Below are 18,632 nucleotides of genomic sequence, written 5' to 3'. Positions count from 1 at the left end.
TCAAGCAAAGCTTGAGTTATTTAAAGGACATAAACCCAAATATTGCAGAAGCTAGCAGAACGCAATGAAAGCATAAATGGAATTTAAAATCAAAATATCATTCCTATAAAATGTAATCCAACAATGAACAAATAGTAATACCAATTTCTTCAGCTTCTCCTCCATGATCTCTTAACTTTCATTATCTTTCTTCCTCTAAATTTCACTTGATATTCTATCATTTTCAGCCCGATGAATGTAAATCAAGACTCAAAAGAACCATCTTATTTACAATTCTTCTTTTCTAGCATCAAGAACCGCTGAGGTATAACACAACCATATTTTTGTTCACTAAGAAGAAGTGACCAAGCTCTTTCATGAATTTGCTAGTGTTTTTTGCTTTGATGAATTTGTATTGTTGAAAGTAGAAGATGGTATTGTTGTTATTTTCCGATGAAAGCTGAAGATTTGTCACCAGCTGGGGTTTTCAGACGGTGATGACGGGAAGGTACGGTAAAGCGGAGGGAGACGATGGATGGAATTGCCGGCGAGATGGTTTAGAGAAGGAGGTAGGTGATTGTAGATGAGGAAGGCGACAAACGGTTTTAACGGCGGTGAAAGGAGAGGGTTGGCGGCATGAAGGTAGTGTTAAAATGTCGAGCGTGGGTCGAGCGACGGATTTTGGGGATGTCCGACTTGGGTTGTTAGTGGTGTATATGGTGGTTTCGGACAGATCATAGATCAGGTGGTGGGTTCACTTGAGATGGTGGAAGGGTCGAAACGGAGGCGTCGGAAAACACAAGCTGTGGAGGGATTGTTGTTCCGTGATGGAGGATACCAGATGGGGGTTGTCACTGAAAAATGTTTGCAGGTTGTTGGAGGTTGCGCACGGCGGCGTAATGGAGGATGGAAGTTTGGAAGGTGGAATCTCCGACAGATGGTGAGCTATTTGGGGAGAGGAAAGATTATTGGTGGAATGTGAGGAGGGTGGTTGAGGTTTTGGGTTGTGCGAATGGGTTTATGTGGTTGATCGAAAAGGAGGTCGGCGATGGAAAGGAATGGTGTCGTCGACGGTGATTTGCGGTGGGTGTGTTTGAAGAAGAAGAGGAACAATCCTCTCTTCTTGCTTTTTTCTTTTTACGTTTTTTTCTTCTTCTTTTTCTTTTCTTTCTATGAGAGAGAGATTTCAGTCTGGAAGGTGTTGTCCTCCTTGTTTTTTTTTTCTTTCCGTTGGAGGACAAGAGAGAGAGAGAGAGGTAACGTGGAAAGTAGGTCTGTTGTCTAGCTGTTTTCAATTTTCTTCTTATTACCGTTGAGAGCCAGCTGTTGGAAAGGATTAGAGGAAGCGAGAGATTATTCATTTTATTTATTCATTTTAAATAACCATTTTTTTATTGGATAAAGGGGAAAAGTGTGGATAACTATCATAAGCCATTGATTGTTTCCGATTTAATGGTTGAGATCAAAATAAAAGAACACAAATTGTAACTACCTTTAAAAATGTCTAAAATGCCCCTTCTAGATGATTTAATTGATTTAAATGGGATTAAATCACTTAATTCAAATAAAATTCACAACTTTTTAAATAATCATGATAAAATTAAAATAAGAACATGAAAAATTCTATTTATTTAATGTAAGACTCTAATTTTGACCCTAAGATCCCTCATGGCATCATGTCATTGCTCATTGCATTGCCTCAATGATCATAGCATGTGTGGCCCCTTTACCCTAGGGGTGGGACTTGTGTGAGTGGTTTGAGACCAACAAGCATGCTTGTATTGTATATTATTGCTTTTCTTATTTTGTTTACCAACCAAAAGCACAAAAATATGTCACTAACTCTTTTTGTTTTGAAGCTCAAGTGATCATGTGCTCCCATGCTCCTAGGAGGCTCCTAAGCTCAATGAAGTGGCTAGATGAAGATGAGAACAAGCATGACACTGGTTCACAAAGCTCATAATCATCATATATGTCTCCCAAGTATCTCAATTTACCAATTTGATCAAGATAACCCAAAGGGCTTGAGGTTTGTTTCCCAAGGAAACCCTAATTCAACTGTGCTTTGACTGTGCCTTGCTCATGAAGCAACCCCAACCTATGATAAAATTTAATCAAGGTAAGTTCTTTAATTCATTATTTTATGCATATATGGGCCTATGTGAGGCCCCTCAATCATTCATTCATAAAGATTTGAAGTTTGGCCTTGAGGAGTTCACCAGTCAAGTCATCTAACTAAACTGAGGATCACTGAGACATAACTTGTGATGTGTTTGTCAAATGAAGATAACCCCAAGATCATACACGTTATTAAGAACCATATTAATGACTTTCATGTTCATCAAAAATCCATTTTAAACTTGGAAGGTCATCATTCATTGCAAAACATTATAGGTCATTTTGACTGAAACCCTAATTTTGGGTCAACTTCCCAAGGACCTAACTTCCTTAATTTTTATGATTTGGAGGTGAGACAAAATGCATTGGAAATATTAAGATGTATAATTAAAATTTTATGTTGGACAAAATTTCATAATCCTAAAATAAATACATGTGATAATACAAAACATTATAGGTCACTATGGGCCTAAGTCATTGAATTTGAAAAATGTCCAACTTCAAGTGCCTATAACTTTCTCATGCAAAATCAAAATGATGCAAAATTTAAGTCTAAATTGATCATCTTGAAACGGTCTACAACTTTTATGTTGGAGGTGTTTCCATTTGAGACTTGCATCATTGAAAAAGAGGGGCTTGAAAATGCTTGCTTTTGGCAAAAGTTTCAAAGGGGAACCGAGACATGTTTTGTACCTTAACCTTCACAGTCAGTTTTCATAAATTTCCAAACTCCAAATGAATTTTTTCCCAACATGACTTTTGTTCCTTATTTCAAGGGCTTTCCAACAATTACCCACATTAATTTTTTGGACTTTCCATGAGTGAGTTTCGAAGAGCTTAATGTTTATGTCCATTTTTGCATTTCACATTATAACTACATGTGCAAGCAAATGCCAGGCCTTGTGCACGTCCAATTCACTTCTATTTGATCTCAGCATGAATTTCCATTCATTCTTGGGCCTCACATGCGCCTGTACAGGCCCATGCATGGAAGATCCAAATTTCATGCACACGAGTCAAGCATTGCCTTGCATCCATCCCAACTATAAATAGAAACTCTCTCTCATTCAAATGGTAACCACAAGGAGACCTGAAGTGTTGTTGAATTGAAAACCAAACCCTCACAAAAGGAATTTTCAGTTTTCATTTTCAATTTCAACATCATTAGTTGATCTTCACATCTCAATTCCTTAACCTTGCATCACCATCACACTTCCAGATCAAGATTGGATCAAGAGCTTGGACAATTCGTGCTGTTTGAAGCTGCATTTCAGAGGTAGAACCTTAATTTTTCTTGATCTATATCTTGCAATATGATGTGAATTCCTTTGGTTTGTGTTGTTTTCTGAAGTCCTCATGCTATGGGCAGGCCAGTGGTGGTCTCACTAAAGGAATTTTCAGTTTTCATTTTCAATTTCAACATCATTAGTTGATCTTCACAGCTCAATTCCTTAACCTTGCATCACCATCACATTTCCAGATCAAGATTGGATCAAGAGCTTGGACAATTCGTACTGTTTGAAGCTTCATTTCAGAGGTAGAACCTCAATTTTTCTTGATCTAGATCTTGCAATATGATGTGAATTCCTTTGGTTTGTGTTGTTTTCTGAAGTCCTCATGCATGAGGCAGGCCAGTGGTGGTCCCAATTTTGTAAATCGTGCCATTTCATTTCATGTACCATGATCTTCAAGCTCATGTTTCTCTCTAAATAAGAACTATGAGGATGACCCATGGTTACAGGGGTGATGTACATCACCTCAACTTCATTTTGATATCCTCAGTTTTCATTTTCATTAAAGTTTAATTCCCTGCGCGTGGTGGCCGGATCTGGTTAGATCGCCGGAGAAGATGGTGGTTTCCACCACCATCCCCACGTGGGAGCCTCAGAGCCATTGGATCTTGCTAAAATGTTTTAATCGTGGCCTTTCATGATGTTGACCTATTTTGAATCAAGGTGTAGCGCGCTTGACTTTGGTCTTTCGTGTGATCGCGCCTCTGAATCACATGATCATTGCCATATCAATTAACAAGATGATCAGAGGCGCTGGTTTTTCCTGATTTTCTTATTTTTGTTTTAATTTCATTTAATCCCTTTTATTTTAAAAAATTCATAAATATTTTATTTGAAGTCACAAAAATATGAGACCAATGCCAAAATTTTCTTGAAAAATCTAGTTTCATATTTTGATTTTTAATTATTTTTGTGACTTCATTTAATATTTTTTGTGAATTATTTGGTTTTTAATAGTTTTAATTCATTTTAAAATACTTTTTGATATTTGAAAAATCCAAAAATATTTTCCTAACACCTATGGATCATGATAAGTCAATGAAAAATAGTCTCATCAATTTATTAATTGATTTGAGATTTATTTGAGATTTTAATTCATATTGTGTTATTTTTATTGTTTTTAATTGTTTTTAAATAGTTTCTGATTTCAAAAATTGTTGAAATTTTTTGTCAAAGCTTGTTTGACCATGTTAGACCTATGAGAATTTAATTGGACTTGTTGAAGTTGATTTGAATTGAATTTGAGGTTTGACCACATTTTGTTTATTTTATTTTACATTTTATTTTAATTCAAAAAAATACCAAAAAAATATGTTTGACTTGTTAACTTGTAAACTTCATTTCTCTTATGTTTAGCATTTGTTGATGATGATTTGATTCACTTTTGACCAATTGTGTTTGACATTTGACTGTTTTTTCCATCCATTTCATCTTCATTCCTCTCTTTTTATTTTGGCCAATGAGTTAATGTCTTATGGTTGGTCTTGACAAATGAGAGGTTTAACCTTCTTTGATCCAAATCAAACTCAACTTGATCCAAGATCAAGTGTGTTGCTTTGTGTCCAAGATAGGTTGCTTCTTGGTCAAGCAAAAAAACCTAAAGTCCATACAAGGCCTTTCCTCTTTTCTTTTGGCAGGGCAAGTTTTAGGAGCTTGGCTTACTAGTCATGATCTCTAACTTGTGTTTATTTTCCTATAGTTTTATTGACCGGCCTCAGATAGGTGTGACTACTACATTAGTCCACTTACGATTGCTTAACATAGCGCTAAATTGTCTTATGACAAACTAACATAACTTCACTAATTACTAACTTTAAGCTCAAGCATTTAATTTCTTGCAATTTACTTTAATGCACTTTATTTCTTGCTCATTTATTCATATTGCTTTTTATTTTGCTCATTTGAGCACATATTTTATGTTTTATGTCATTTTCCTTTTGCTCATTTGAGCTCATTATTGTATATAAATATATTGTTGTCTTGTGTTGGTTTTGCTTTTGTTTTGTGTGAACCCAATGCAAAAAAGGAGAAAGGACTTAGATTTAAGACTTACCTATGCTTAAAGGAGTTCAAGAGCAACTAGGCCTAAAGCCTTTAGAATGCTAAATTTGTTGAAGAGCAACTAGGCCTCATGCCTTTAGAATGCTAAATTTCAAAGTTGAATTCCAAGGACTTCCCTTCCCAAACTTATTCTTTGTCCATTCCTCTTATTGTGTTGTGAACTTTTTGATGTTTGCTCTTGTGTGATAGGGATTCCATCTTGAGATAGTAAGAAGGACCATTGTCATGAGTAGCCAATTTAAGAGAGACAAGCCAAATGGAGATCCTAGGAGCTTGAATATATAATTGTGTGATTGCTTGTTGTGTGTTAAGTCCAAAGGAAAGGAGCATCTTGAATTATCTCTATGATTTCAAGAAAAGGAACTCCAAGGGTTTTATCTTCTCTGTTATCTTTGTATGCTTTAGGACTAACTCTTCTCTTTTTCACCTCACTCTAATCGAAGCCAAACTCTTTTCTTTCAAACTTTGACATTGTTTTCAAATTAGAAACCTAGGCCTTATGCCTTTAACTTTTCAAATTCTTTTCATTAATACTCATTGTGAATGAATCTTAATCCAACTTTGACTTCATTTTGTAAATAACTTAACTTGTAAATACAACTCACTTCAAGTTGTTTTTGGTGGTTCCAATGACCACCTTATTAAAACCTTTTCATAAACATTAGTCATATGTTAGAGTTATCATAGTGGTTGATGTAAATCTCACCTCATCCTTAGTGATTGGATTATAAGTCTTCCATACTTATTATAGGGTTAACCCCTCACTAGTATGTTGAAGCTCTCCTCACATGGTGGATTGTTGGTTTAGGTTGAGTATTCTCCCTTTGATAACAAAAGACCTTAAGGCTTTTGATCAAATCAATTCACCAATCTTTGAGATTTCTACCCCGAACTACGAGGTTTTGATCCTACCTTTTTGATGGTACGTAGGCAATGGGTTCATCCATTCAAACGACAAATTTGTAAATATAATCTATTCTCTTCTCATCCCCCCAATCTTTTGCACATATTTTCACAAATACCAACCTACAACACATGTTTGCAAAAAGAGGTTCCCTTAGAGTACTAAGGATGTTTTGGGTGCATAAAACCTTCCCAATTCATAACCAACCCCCTTACCTAGATCTCTGACATTTTTATTAGTTTTTGATTTGATAAAACTTCTTACTTGGCTTTTGTTCGCTTTTTAGCCTTTCCTTTGGACAAATAAAAGTGCGGTGGCGACTCGAATTGTATGTTTACTTTTGGTTTAGTCAATAAACCATAAGGTAACGAATACCCCGCTATAGAAAAGTGGCGACTCTGTTGGGGAGAAGTGCTTTCCCTATTGGGTTTAGGCTACTTTTTGCTTGTATGTGTTGTATGTTTATGTTTATTTGGTGACATATTTTTGTGCAAATTTGGGATGACTGTATTGTTTGTAATGTATGAATTAATTTATATATTAATTACTTGTATGCTTGGTGGTTTCTTGTGAGATGAGTTTTATACCTGAACTCGAGTGCACTTATGATAGGAGAATGGCATAGTATTGTTGACTTGTGTGGAGTTATTCCTTAGAAAGTTGACTTACAAGCCCATTCACTTGGTGGAGGTCTTATTGGGATCAATAATGTCACACGAGTAGTCGTGGTTAGGCATTACTCTTTCCAATATAAACCTTAGAAGCCAAGGACCTTAGATACCTAGCCCATCTTGGCCTATTTTAGGACGTAGTGAGAAGGTCGTTCAAGTGTAAGATTTGATACGATTTTTACGCGATACTACACTCATAAGAGTCTCTCTTGAGAATATTTTTGGAATACGAGTAGTCGTTTTATTTGATAATATCCGAAAGATGAGATGATGACTATGGGGACCTTTTTAGAACATGATTGTCAGGTTTAAGCATAGTACACTCCCTTTGGGTGGTTCTTAACCGAGACTCTATGCTCGTGACTTACAATAAACCTTTGATTCGCGGTCGATCCGTTCTCGTATATTCTCAATATCAATGGAACTTGGGTGTTGATAATGTGTAAACCATAATCCACCAAAATGGATGATTGATATTGACAAAGACGTGAGCTATCCTGTGACCTTTGTATGGTGTGACTTGCTTGATCCTTGAGTGTGATTGTTGCATCCATGCATCCATACATTCATATGCATCCATACCATCAACAATGAAATTTTTTCAAGGAACTTAAGAGGTCTATTTGCAAATTTTCAGACATGGATAAACAAAGAAGGAATACGAAGAAGTACAGTTTCAGACAACCCGACTTGAAAGAGTTAAGGAGCTTGACATCTTATGTATTAGAGCCTTTGGAGTTCAAAGCTCGCCATGGGAAGCTTCTATCTATTCTTTCTACCAAGGTTGATGAAGGTCTGATGAGTGTGTTGGTGCAGTTCTATGATCCTCTATATTGATGCTTCACTTTTCCGGATTTCCAGCTTTTGCCTACGCTTGAGGAGTATGCCTATCATGTGGGCATACCTATCCTGGATCAGTTTCCGTTCAGTGGTTTGGAGAGGGTTCCTTCTTCCCAAGAGATTACTGATATGCTTCACATAGATGTATCTCATATTGTTGCTCATATGACTACCAAAGGTGGAATTCAAGGTCTCCCATCTGATTTTCTGATTACCCAAGCTACTTTGTTTGGGAAGGCCATGAGTGAGGACGCCTTTGAAGCCATATTTGTACTACTCATCTATGGGTTAATGTTATTCCCCAACATCGACAATTTTGTGGATGTGAACGCTATTAGGATTTTCTCTTCTCTTAATCCCGTTCTGACTCTGTTGGGTGACACTTATTTCTCTTTGCATATGAGGAATGCAAAAGGTGTTGGTTCTATTGTGTGTTGTCTGCCTCTGTTGTACAAGTGGTTTATTTCGCACTTGCCTCAGACGCTTGCCTTTAAGGAGAACAAGGGATGTCTACGGTGGTTTGCGAGACTTATGTCTCTCACTAATGATGATATATCTTGGTATAACCGTGTTTATGATGGCGTTCAGATTATTGACTCTTGTGGTGAGTTCTCCAATGCGCCTCTTCTTGGTACATGTGGTAGAATTAACTACAACCCCGTTTTGGCTCGCCATCAGCTTGGGTTCCCCTTAAAGGATAAACCTAACAACATTTTGTTGGAAGGATTATTCTTTCAAGAGGGTAAAGATCCCCAGAACTTGAAGTTTAGGATGGTCCACGCCTGGCACAAGGTTCATAGGAAGGGAAGGAATAAGCTTGGTCCGAAGAATTGCATTGCTTTGGAACCCTACACCTCTTGGGTGAGGAAGAGAGCTTTTGAGTACCGCATGCCATATGATTATCCGAGACCTACCCCTATGGTTATGGTTGGGCCTTCAACCCTCCCTAATCAAGGAGTAGAGGAGTTAAGAGATGAAGATCGGTCGCGTGCATGGGTTCGTGAGTGAGAGGAACTTCTTCAGTAGCTCAGAGATAAGGATGCAGTGATAGAATTTCTGGAGCATCAGGTTATTGATGAGCCTGATGATGTGGTTACTTCTCTTCTTCCTCACTCATCTAGGTTTTGGAAGAGGAAGTATGATCGGCTCGCCAAGGAGAAAGCCGATATGGAAGCAGTTTATGAGAGAGAGGTGAAGAGGCTTCGTGCAGCTTATCTTCCGATCTCGAAGGCTTTGGACGATTGTTTCTAGGGCTCCATAGGATGTTTATTCTCCTTCTCTCTTGTATTGTATTTGGTTACCAAAACTGTACTACTTCATTGGTGTAAAAAGTTTCCAAATATTATTGCTATGAGTATTCCATATATGTCTTAAAAAATTAATATTTTCAAATAGTTGCAAATAGATCTCTAAAAGTTCCTTTGATTAAAAAATAAACCATATGCACAAACATTGCATGCATCATATGCATAAGCAGGTTTTGTTCTGAGCTCTTGATCAGTGGTCTAACTCTTTGCTCTTCATTTATTTTGAAGACAAGCTGACGCACCTGTATAACACCAGAGCCAATCATCCAAGGATAATGGAGCATTTAGAGCAAGAGAACAGGGACTTGAAGAAAGAGATCGCTAGGCTGACTGCCATGATGGAGTCAGTTCTGGACGCCCAGAGCCAAGCTTCGCCAACTCCTGCAACTCCTCCTACGAGGACTGTTATATCCGAGATAGCAACGTCAATTGTGCCTAATGCAACAACCCACTTTTCTCCGTCTATGCCAGCCGGGTTCCCCTGAGGAATGCCTGCTAATTTCGTACCAGAGGGTTTCGCTCATACTCTCGCTTCCATGCCGACATCTATCCCGGTCTTATCTGTGCCACCTCCCGTTGTGCACACCTTACCCCGTGTAGAAGACACCATCTATCATTTCGAGCCGTCTGAGGGCCCGGATGTTTATGAGAAGATGGACGAGATGAAAGACCAATTCCTTGAGCTGCAGAAGGAACTGAAGACTCTGAGGGGTAAGGACCTCTTCAGTAAAAGTGCTGTTGAGTTGTGCCTAGTGCCCAACATGAAGATCCCTATTAAATTCAAAGTACCTGACTTTGAGAAATATAAGGGAAACACATGCCCGCTCAGCCATCTTGTGATGTATGCTTGCAAGATGTCAACATAAACTTATAACGACCAACTGCTGATCCACTACTTTCAGGATAGCCTGATAGGTGCTGCGCTCCAGTGGTACATGGGGCTGGAGAGTGCAAGCATCCACTCTTTCAACGATCTTGGAGAGGCTTTTGTAAAACAGTATAAATATAATGTGGATATGGCTCCGGATAGGGACCAATTGAGGGAGATGTCGCAGAAAGACAAGGAGACCTTCAAAGAGTACACCCAGTGATGGCGAGAGTTGGCAGCTCAGATAGTGCCACCCCTAGAAGAGAAGGAGATGGCAAAGATCTTTTTGAAGACTTTGAGCTCTTTCTATTATGAAAGGATGATTGCCAGTGCTCCCTCAGAATTCACCGAAATGGTGAATATGGGGATGAGATTGGAAGAAGGGGCCGTGAAGGACGGTTATCCAGAGAAGACAGCTCCTCGGCAAAGAAGTATGGGTGCTTTGCAATGAAGAAGGAGGAGAGACTCATGCTGTGTCCTCCCATATCAAAAAAAGGCCCTCTGTAAGGAGGAAGAATGTGCGTCCTTCCATTAACCAACATCGGGTGGCTCATATAGCACTTGCTTTTAGAGAAGTTCATCATCATCAACAACAACAACATCGTCAGCAACAGCAGGCCTACTAGCCTCGCAATAATAACAACACCAACACCAGCAATTACGAGAGGAAGAGGGTAACTTTTGACCCGATTCCGATGACTTATGCTGAGCTCTATCCTTCTTTGATTGATAGAAAGCTGATAACTCCACGAGACCCTCCCGTTGTACTAACAAATCCTCAATGGTGGTATAAGCCTGAGCTTCACTGTGTATATTATTCCGGTGCTCCTGGACATGACGTGGAAAATTATTACCCACTGAAGACCAAGGTGAAATACCTTGTGAGAAGTGGTATATTGTTTTTTGAGGACGTAGGTCCTAATGTTAAGAAGAACCCATTGCCCGAGCATGGGAAGGATGTTGTTAACATGGTCTAGGGTTGTCCTGGAAAATACAAAGTCCTGTATGTTAATGATATAAGGCAATCTTTGGTTGAGATGCATAAGCTGTTGTGTGAACACAGCCACTACGAGTATGACCATGATAGGTGCCAGGTATGCACTATCAATGAGAGAGGATGCCGACAAGTAAGAAAGGACATCCAAGAGATGATTGACCAAGGGATGATCGAAATACTTCAGAATCGTAATGAGGAAGAAGTTGATCTTATTTCCCCTGTATTTAGAATTCCTGAGCCTGTTGTCGTAAAGTATGATGGCAGAAAGAAGAAGGTATCGCCAGCTCTTGTGATCAAGCCAGCGGGCCCTGTCCCGTATGTATCGGACAAGGCTATTCCCTACCGATATAACGCTGTTATGCTAGAAGATGGAAATGAGGTGCCGTTGCCCTCAACTTCTGTAGTGAGCATTTTTGACGTTAGTGGTGTGACCCGTAGTGGTCGTGTTTTCTCGGCACCGCCGAAATCCCACGAAGATGTTTTGAAGAGAACTGTTGTTAATCCTGCCAGTCCCGTGGGGACTTCTTCTTCAAATAATCCTATTGTTGACCCTGTTGCTGTCAAGAATAATAACACTCCTGTCCTGGTTGGCCAGTCTGGCATGTTAAAAGAGGATGGTGATGAGACGCTGAGGCTCATCAAGAGGAGTGAATACAATGTTGTTGATCAACTGCTACAAACTCCATCAAAGATATCTTCTTATCTTTGTTGATGAATTCTGAGCCACACCGAGAAGCTTTGAAGAGGGTGTTGGACATGGTATACGTGGACCATGATGTCACAATTGAACAGTTTTATAGCATTATTGCAAATATTACCGCTTGCAACAACTTGAGCTTCTGTGATGCTGATCTTCCCGAGGAGGGAAAATACCACAATTTGGCTTTACACATATCTATGAACTGTAAGGATGATGCCTTGTCCAATGTGTTGGTGGACACAGGATCATCGCTTAATGTGTTACCAAAATCCACTCTTGCTAAACTTTCGTACCAGGGGCCTCCCATGAGGCAGAGTGGAGTGGTTGTGAAGGCGTTTGATGGATTGCGCAAAACTGTGATCGGCGAATTAGAACTCCCGATCAAGATTGGACCTAGTGATTTCCAGATCACCTTCCAGGTCATGGACATTCATCCGTCTTATAGTTGTTTGCTTGGCAGACCATGGATTCACGAGGCAGGCGCCGTGACATCCACTATACACCAAAAATTGAAGTTTGTAAAAAACAAGAAGTTGGTGGTGATAGGGGGAGAGAAGGCTCTCTTGGTCAGTCATTTATCTTCATTTTCCTATATTGATGCTGAGGATGAGGTTGGGACTCCGTTCCAAGCCTTATCTATTGTTGAACCTTCGAGGAAAGGACTTTCTTCATTTGTCTCCTATAATGATGCAAAGTTGGCCATTGAGCATGATGAAACTACTAGTTTGGGGAAAATGATCAAGTTGGAAGATAACAAGTCCCGAGCTGGCATAGGATATTCTTCTGGTGTTTCCAATGAGCGTGGGCTGTTCTAGAGTGGAGGTTTCATTCACACAGTTGAAGATTAGGAGGCTGCTACCATTATTGAAGATGATGAAAAGGAAGACCTTGGAAACTTTATCATACCCGGTGGAATCTGCAATAATTAGGTCGCTGTTGATGTTCCAATATAAGTCAACGTAATGTGTTCATTTTGTTTGAAAACCCTTCTCCCATGCCAAAAGGAGAAGTGAAGACATTGTTGGCACAATTTGATTAATGCAATGATATTCATTCAATAATCACATGTTAAATGTTTGTTTTACCAAATTATTTTTCCTTTTTGCTTTTTGCATGAAATTGGTGATCACTATAAAACCCTAAAAAGGAAATAAAATAACTTTTTCATCTGCATAATGATTTGCCTTGTTTGAATTCTGAAATCTCTTCTATACTCAAAATCATTATGCAGGTTAATCAAACCCATTGAACATAATGATTCAACGCCATCTCCCAACTTTGAGCTCCCTGTATTTGAGGCCGAAGAAGATGATGTTGAAGAGATTCCTAATGAGATTACCCGTTTGCTTGAGCACGAGGAGAAGATCATTCAGCCACATCTTGAGAATCTGGAAACAATCAACTTGGGGTCTGAAGATTGCATTCGTGAAGTGAAGATTGGGGCACTCCTTGAAGAGTATATTTAGAAGGGGTTGATTGAGTTGCTACGAGAATATGTCGACGTCTTTGCCTGGTCGTATGAAGACATGCCTGGTCTAGATACTGATATTGTGCAACATTTCTTGCCATTGAAGCCTGAGTGTGTGCCTGTGAAGCAGAAGCTTAGAAGAACTCATCTAGATATAGAAGTGAAGATTAAAGAAGAAGTTCAGAAGCAAATTGATGCAGGGTTTCTGGTGACTTCTACGTATCCTCAATGGGTGGTCAATATTGTGCCCATGCCTAAGAAAGATGGAAAAGTCCGAATGTGTGTGGACTACCGTGACTTGAATAAAGCTAGTCCAAAAGATGATTTCCCTCTACCACACATTGATATGTTGGTAGATAATACAGCTAAATTTAATGTCTTCTCATTAATGGAAGGATTTTCTGGTTATAATCAGATTAAAATGGCACCCGAGGATATGGAGAAGACAACATTCATCACACCTTGGGGAACATTCTGTTATCGAGTGATGCCCTTCGGTTTGAAGAACGTCGGAGCCACGTATCGACGAGCTATGACTACCTTGTTTCATGATATGATGCACAAGGAGATTGAGGTGTATGTTGATGATATGATTGCAAAGTCGAAAATGGAAGTTGAACATGTAGAACACTTGTTGAAGCTTTTCCAGCATTTGAGGAAGTATAAACTCCGCCTGAATCCGAACAAGTGCACATTTGGAGTCTGTTCCGACAAGTTATTGGGCTTTATTGTCAGCGAGAGAGGTATTGAAGTTGATCCTGCCAAGGTCAAAGCAATACAAGAGATGCATGCGCCCAAAACTGAGAAGCAAGTCCGAGGTTTTTTGGCCGCTTGAATTACATTTTGAGATTTATATCCCACATGACTGCCACATGTGCGCCTATATTCAAGCTCCTCCGGAAAGATCAACGTCATGATTGGACCTAGGATTGCCAGAAGGCCTTTGACAGTATTAAAGAGTATCTGTCCGAGCCTCCGGTTCTGTCTCCGCCTATTGAAGGGAGACCATTGATTATGTACTTGATGATTCCATGGGTTGTGTATTGGGTCAGGAAGATGAATCAGGGAAGGAAGAGTATGCAATATACTACTTGAGCAAGAAGTTTACTCATTGTGAGTCCCGGTATTCAATTCTTGAGAAGACATGATGTGCTTTGGCTTGGGCCGCTAAGCGCTTACGCCAGTATATGTTGAATCATACAACTTGGTTGATATCCAAAATGGATCCAATCAAGTATATCTTTGAGAAGCCTGCTTTAACTGGGAGGATTGCCCGTTGGCAGATCTTGTTATCTGAGTATGATATTGAGTATCGAGCTTAAAAGACTATTAAAGGTAGTATCTTGGCTGATCATTTTGCATATAAACCAATTGAAGATTATCAGTCTATGCAGTACGACTTCCCTGATGAGGAGATTCTGCATTTGAAGATGAAAGATTATGATGAGCCTACGCTCGATGAAGGGCCAGAGCCTGGTTCCCAATGGGGCATGGTGTTCGATGGTGTTGTTAACCAATATGGAAATGGTATTGGGGCAGTGATTATTACTCCTCAAAGCACACATTTTCCTTTTACAGCAAGGCTAACTTTCAAATGCACGAATAATATGGCGGAGTATGAGGCTTGTATTATGGGTTTGGAAGAATGTATTGATCTTAGGATCAAACATCTTGATGTTTATGGTGATTCAGCCCTTGTTGTTAATCAGATTAAAGGTGAATGGGAGACGAATTAGCCTGGCCTCATCCCATATAGAGATTATGCGAGGAGGATTTCAACTTTCTTTACTGAGGTTGACTTCCATCATATTCCTCGAGACGAGAACCGGATGGCAGACGCTCTTGCTACGCTTGCTTCAATGATTGTAGTGAAATATTGGAATGAAGTTCCCAAAATTACCGTGATGCGCTAAGATAGACCAGCTCATGTGTTTGCAGTTGAGGAAGTAAAAGATGATAAGCCATGGTATTATGATATCAAGTGTTTTCTTTAGAGTCAGACTTACCCACCTGGGGCATCTGTTAAAGACAAGAAGACTTTGAGGAGATTATCTGGCAGTTTCTACCTTAATGACGATGTACTTTATAAGAGGAATTTTGACATGGTCTTGCTCAGATGCGTGGATAGACACGAAGCAAACCGGTTGATGACTGAAGTCCATGAAGGTTCATTTGGTACGCATTCCAATGGGCATGCCATGGCAAAAAAGATGTTGAGAGCAGGCTACTATTGGCTGACAATGGAGTCTGACTGCTGCAAATATGTGAAGAAATGCCACAAGTGTCAGATCTATGCAGATAAGATTCATATTGCTCCGACACTTATGAATGTTATTTCCTCACCATGGCCTTTCTCCATGTGGGGAATTGACATGATTGGTATGATTGAACCAAAGGCGTCGAACGGTCACCGTTTTATTCTCGTAGCTATTGATTACTTCACAAAGTGGGTTGAAGCGACATCATATGCGAATGTGACCAGGCCGGTGGTTATGAAGTTTATCAAGAATCAACTCATATGCCGATATGGTATGCCTGACGAGATCATTACTGACAATGGATCTAACTTGAACAACAAGATGATGAAAGAGCTGTGTAGCGAGTTCAAGATTGCACATCATAATTCTTCTCCCTATAGACCCAAGATGAATGGGGATGTCGAAGATGCTAATAAGAACATCAAGAAGATTATTCAGAAGATGGTTGTTATGTACAAAGATTGGCATGAGATGCTTCCATTTGCTTTACATGGCTATCGTACATCTGTTCACACTTCAACAGGGGCAACCCCTTTCTCTCTTGTATATGGCATGGAGGCTATGCTCCCCGTGGAGGTTGAGATCCCGTCAATGAGAGTCTTGATGGAAGCCAAGTTAACTGAGGCTGAATGGATTCAGAGTCGTTATGACCAACTGAATTTAATTGAAGAGAGGAGATTAACTACCATGTGCCATGGTCAGTTGTATCAGCAAAGGATGAAGAAAGCCTTTGATAAGAAGGTCAAGCCTCGTATGTTCAGAGAAGGTGACCTCATGCTCAAGAAAGTCTTGTCTTTCGTGCACGATTCCAGGGGCAAGTGGACTCCAAACTATGAAGGTCCATACGTTGTTAAGAGAGCCTTTTCAGGCGGTGCTTTATTGCTTACAACTATGGATGGGGAGGATTTCACTCGTCCTGTGAATTCAGATGCAGTCAAGAAATACTTCGCCTAAAATAAAAAAATAGAATAGCTCGCTAAGTTGAAAACCCGAAAGGGAAGCTTAGGCAAAAATGAGCGTCTCGGTGGATTGAAAACCCGATAGGGCGGTCCGGGAAAAAGTTAGAGACATAAAAAATGAATATATATCCCGCTAGATTGAGTACCTCACCCTGGGGCAATCTAGGCAAAAATTAGGGATTTGGCAAGTAACTGCATCCTGACAAGACTTTGTTCTACAACTGTCATCTATCAAAGATTCTCGCTCAGTCATCGTCAACTGAAGCTTCAAATACATTGGATTCGGAGTTGGTGGAGAAATGGTCATTATGTTCAATGTAGCCCTTTTTTCCAATATATATCACCAATTTCAAACTTGTAAAGATCCATGGAGTCTCGCCATTTGTGGACTACCATTCTATTAAATAAATTTTGAGCCTTTATCCAATTCTTGGCACTTTTATTTGTTTCTGTTTAACAAATGTTTGCATGTTTTAATTGATAAATATCATTGTTCTAAATGAATAAAGTTTTTATAAAATGTTTTAAACAAAGTGAACATTCAAAATGACTAAAAGGATAGTTGGAACGTCTTCAGTGCTCTCCCAAGGATAGTACGATTTCCAAAAGGGTAAGATATTTGTGCATTTATTCTGGCATTCTTATATCCTCTTCATCAGCTTTCAAGTTATCTCCCCAACGAGCGTAGAAAGGAGTGATACATCATCAACTTCCCAAGGAGTCTGACACTAGCATTTGTGTTTTATCAATTATATGGTTGTCATCCCTTGTGTGGACTGACCTAAAATCTCTTATAGATTGATAAAAGTTGGTATGCTATCTATTCACGAGGAAGTTTGTCTTTCCCCAATATGAGTAGAAGTCCCCAGCGGAGTGAGCATGTGTTCCTTGCATAGTTGCCTTTCCAGATAAATTGTCTCTTCAAGCAGGAAGTTTGTCTAGAGCAGTTGGTGAAGGGATTGAGTCCCTTTTCATCCCCAGCATGGCACTTGTTGATGAAGGATTCATTTCCATTTCCCTCAGTCAGGACAATTCCTTCGGGAGTACTAGCAATTTATCCCCAGTAGGGTTGCTTACAGTCCATCCCCAGTAGGGTTGCCCAATCCGAGCTTGATAATTTGTATCCCCTCCTAGTCCAAAGATCTCTTCCAGTATTGAGGGATTTTGAGGAAGATGTGTTGTTTCCTTCCCCAGCGAAGCAATTTGTTCTTTCTCCCTTTAGGAGAAATATCTCTCCAGCAGTTAGAAGGGAATGCTTGATTGACGTGTATCTGTTTAGCGGTTGTTCCCCACAGAATTTCACATCATTCCTTGATAAGATCCATAGTAGAGTTTCTTCTACGACAGATCTTATTGGTATTCAGCCACCTGTTCCCAAGAATTGATGGAAGATCCCCGACAGTCGGAAGTTGTGACTTTACCTATCCCCAGTAGTGATCTATGTCTCCTGATATTAGATCATCCCCACCAAAACTTATTTCTCCTATGGGCCTGGCTTTTCTCTTTTGAGATGTTATACCGGATGTCCATTCATGGTTCTTGAGCCTGTTTGTGTTAGATATTCCTGTTTGTCAGCATTAATCATACATAAACCATGCATATACATGCATAATCATAGCATTCATATATTCATGATGCATTCTTTGCCATATATCTTTGCTTGGTATCTCCTGCTATTGGTGAAATGTTCTTCCCCAAGCAGATGTTTGTGCCTGATCTCTCCATATAGAGTCAACCCCATAGGCAGAAAGTGTCCATCTTTCCTTCTTTATTCCCCACTGAGTTATGTCCTCGTGGATGATTTTTGTTTCAGTTTCCTCCCCAGTTATGTATCAGGATGGAATTACTCCCCTGAGTTATATCCTCATTGGGTTGAGTCTTGTTAATTGTGTCTTTCTAGTTTGTTCCTAGATTGACTCCTTTTAGGTTATTCCCCTGTAGTTCCCTGTGGATCCGTTGTTCAATTGCTCAGTAACCAACTATTGTCCATCTTTTCCCCAGTGGATTTTGTGGCCTTCTACCCAGTAACCGGTAGTTATAAGTCCTTTTGCTGTGGTTTCCTACCCAGTAACCAGTAGATGTAATCCCCTCTTTGTTTGTTATCTTTACCCAGTAACCGGTATTGATATTCCTTCGTCTTCGAGTATACCACCCAGTAGCCGGTGATATATCTCTTGGATAATTGCTTTTGTCAAGCAATTCATCTCCCG

Source organism: Lathyrus oleraceus, chromosome 4 (genome assembly GCF_024323335.1).
Source record: "Lathyrus oleraceus cultivar Zhongwan6 chromosome 4, CAAS_Psat_ZW6_1.0, whole genome shotgun sequence".
In the NCBI taxonomy this organism is placed as follows: Eukaryota; Viridiplantae; Streptophyta; class Magnoliopsida; order Fabales; family Fabaceae; genus Lathyrus; species Lathyrus oleraceus.
The sequence above is the reverse complement of the archived record's forward strand: the minus strand, read 5'-3'. Positions refer to the sequence as shown.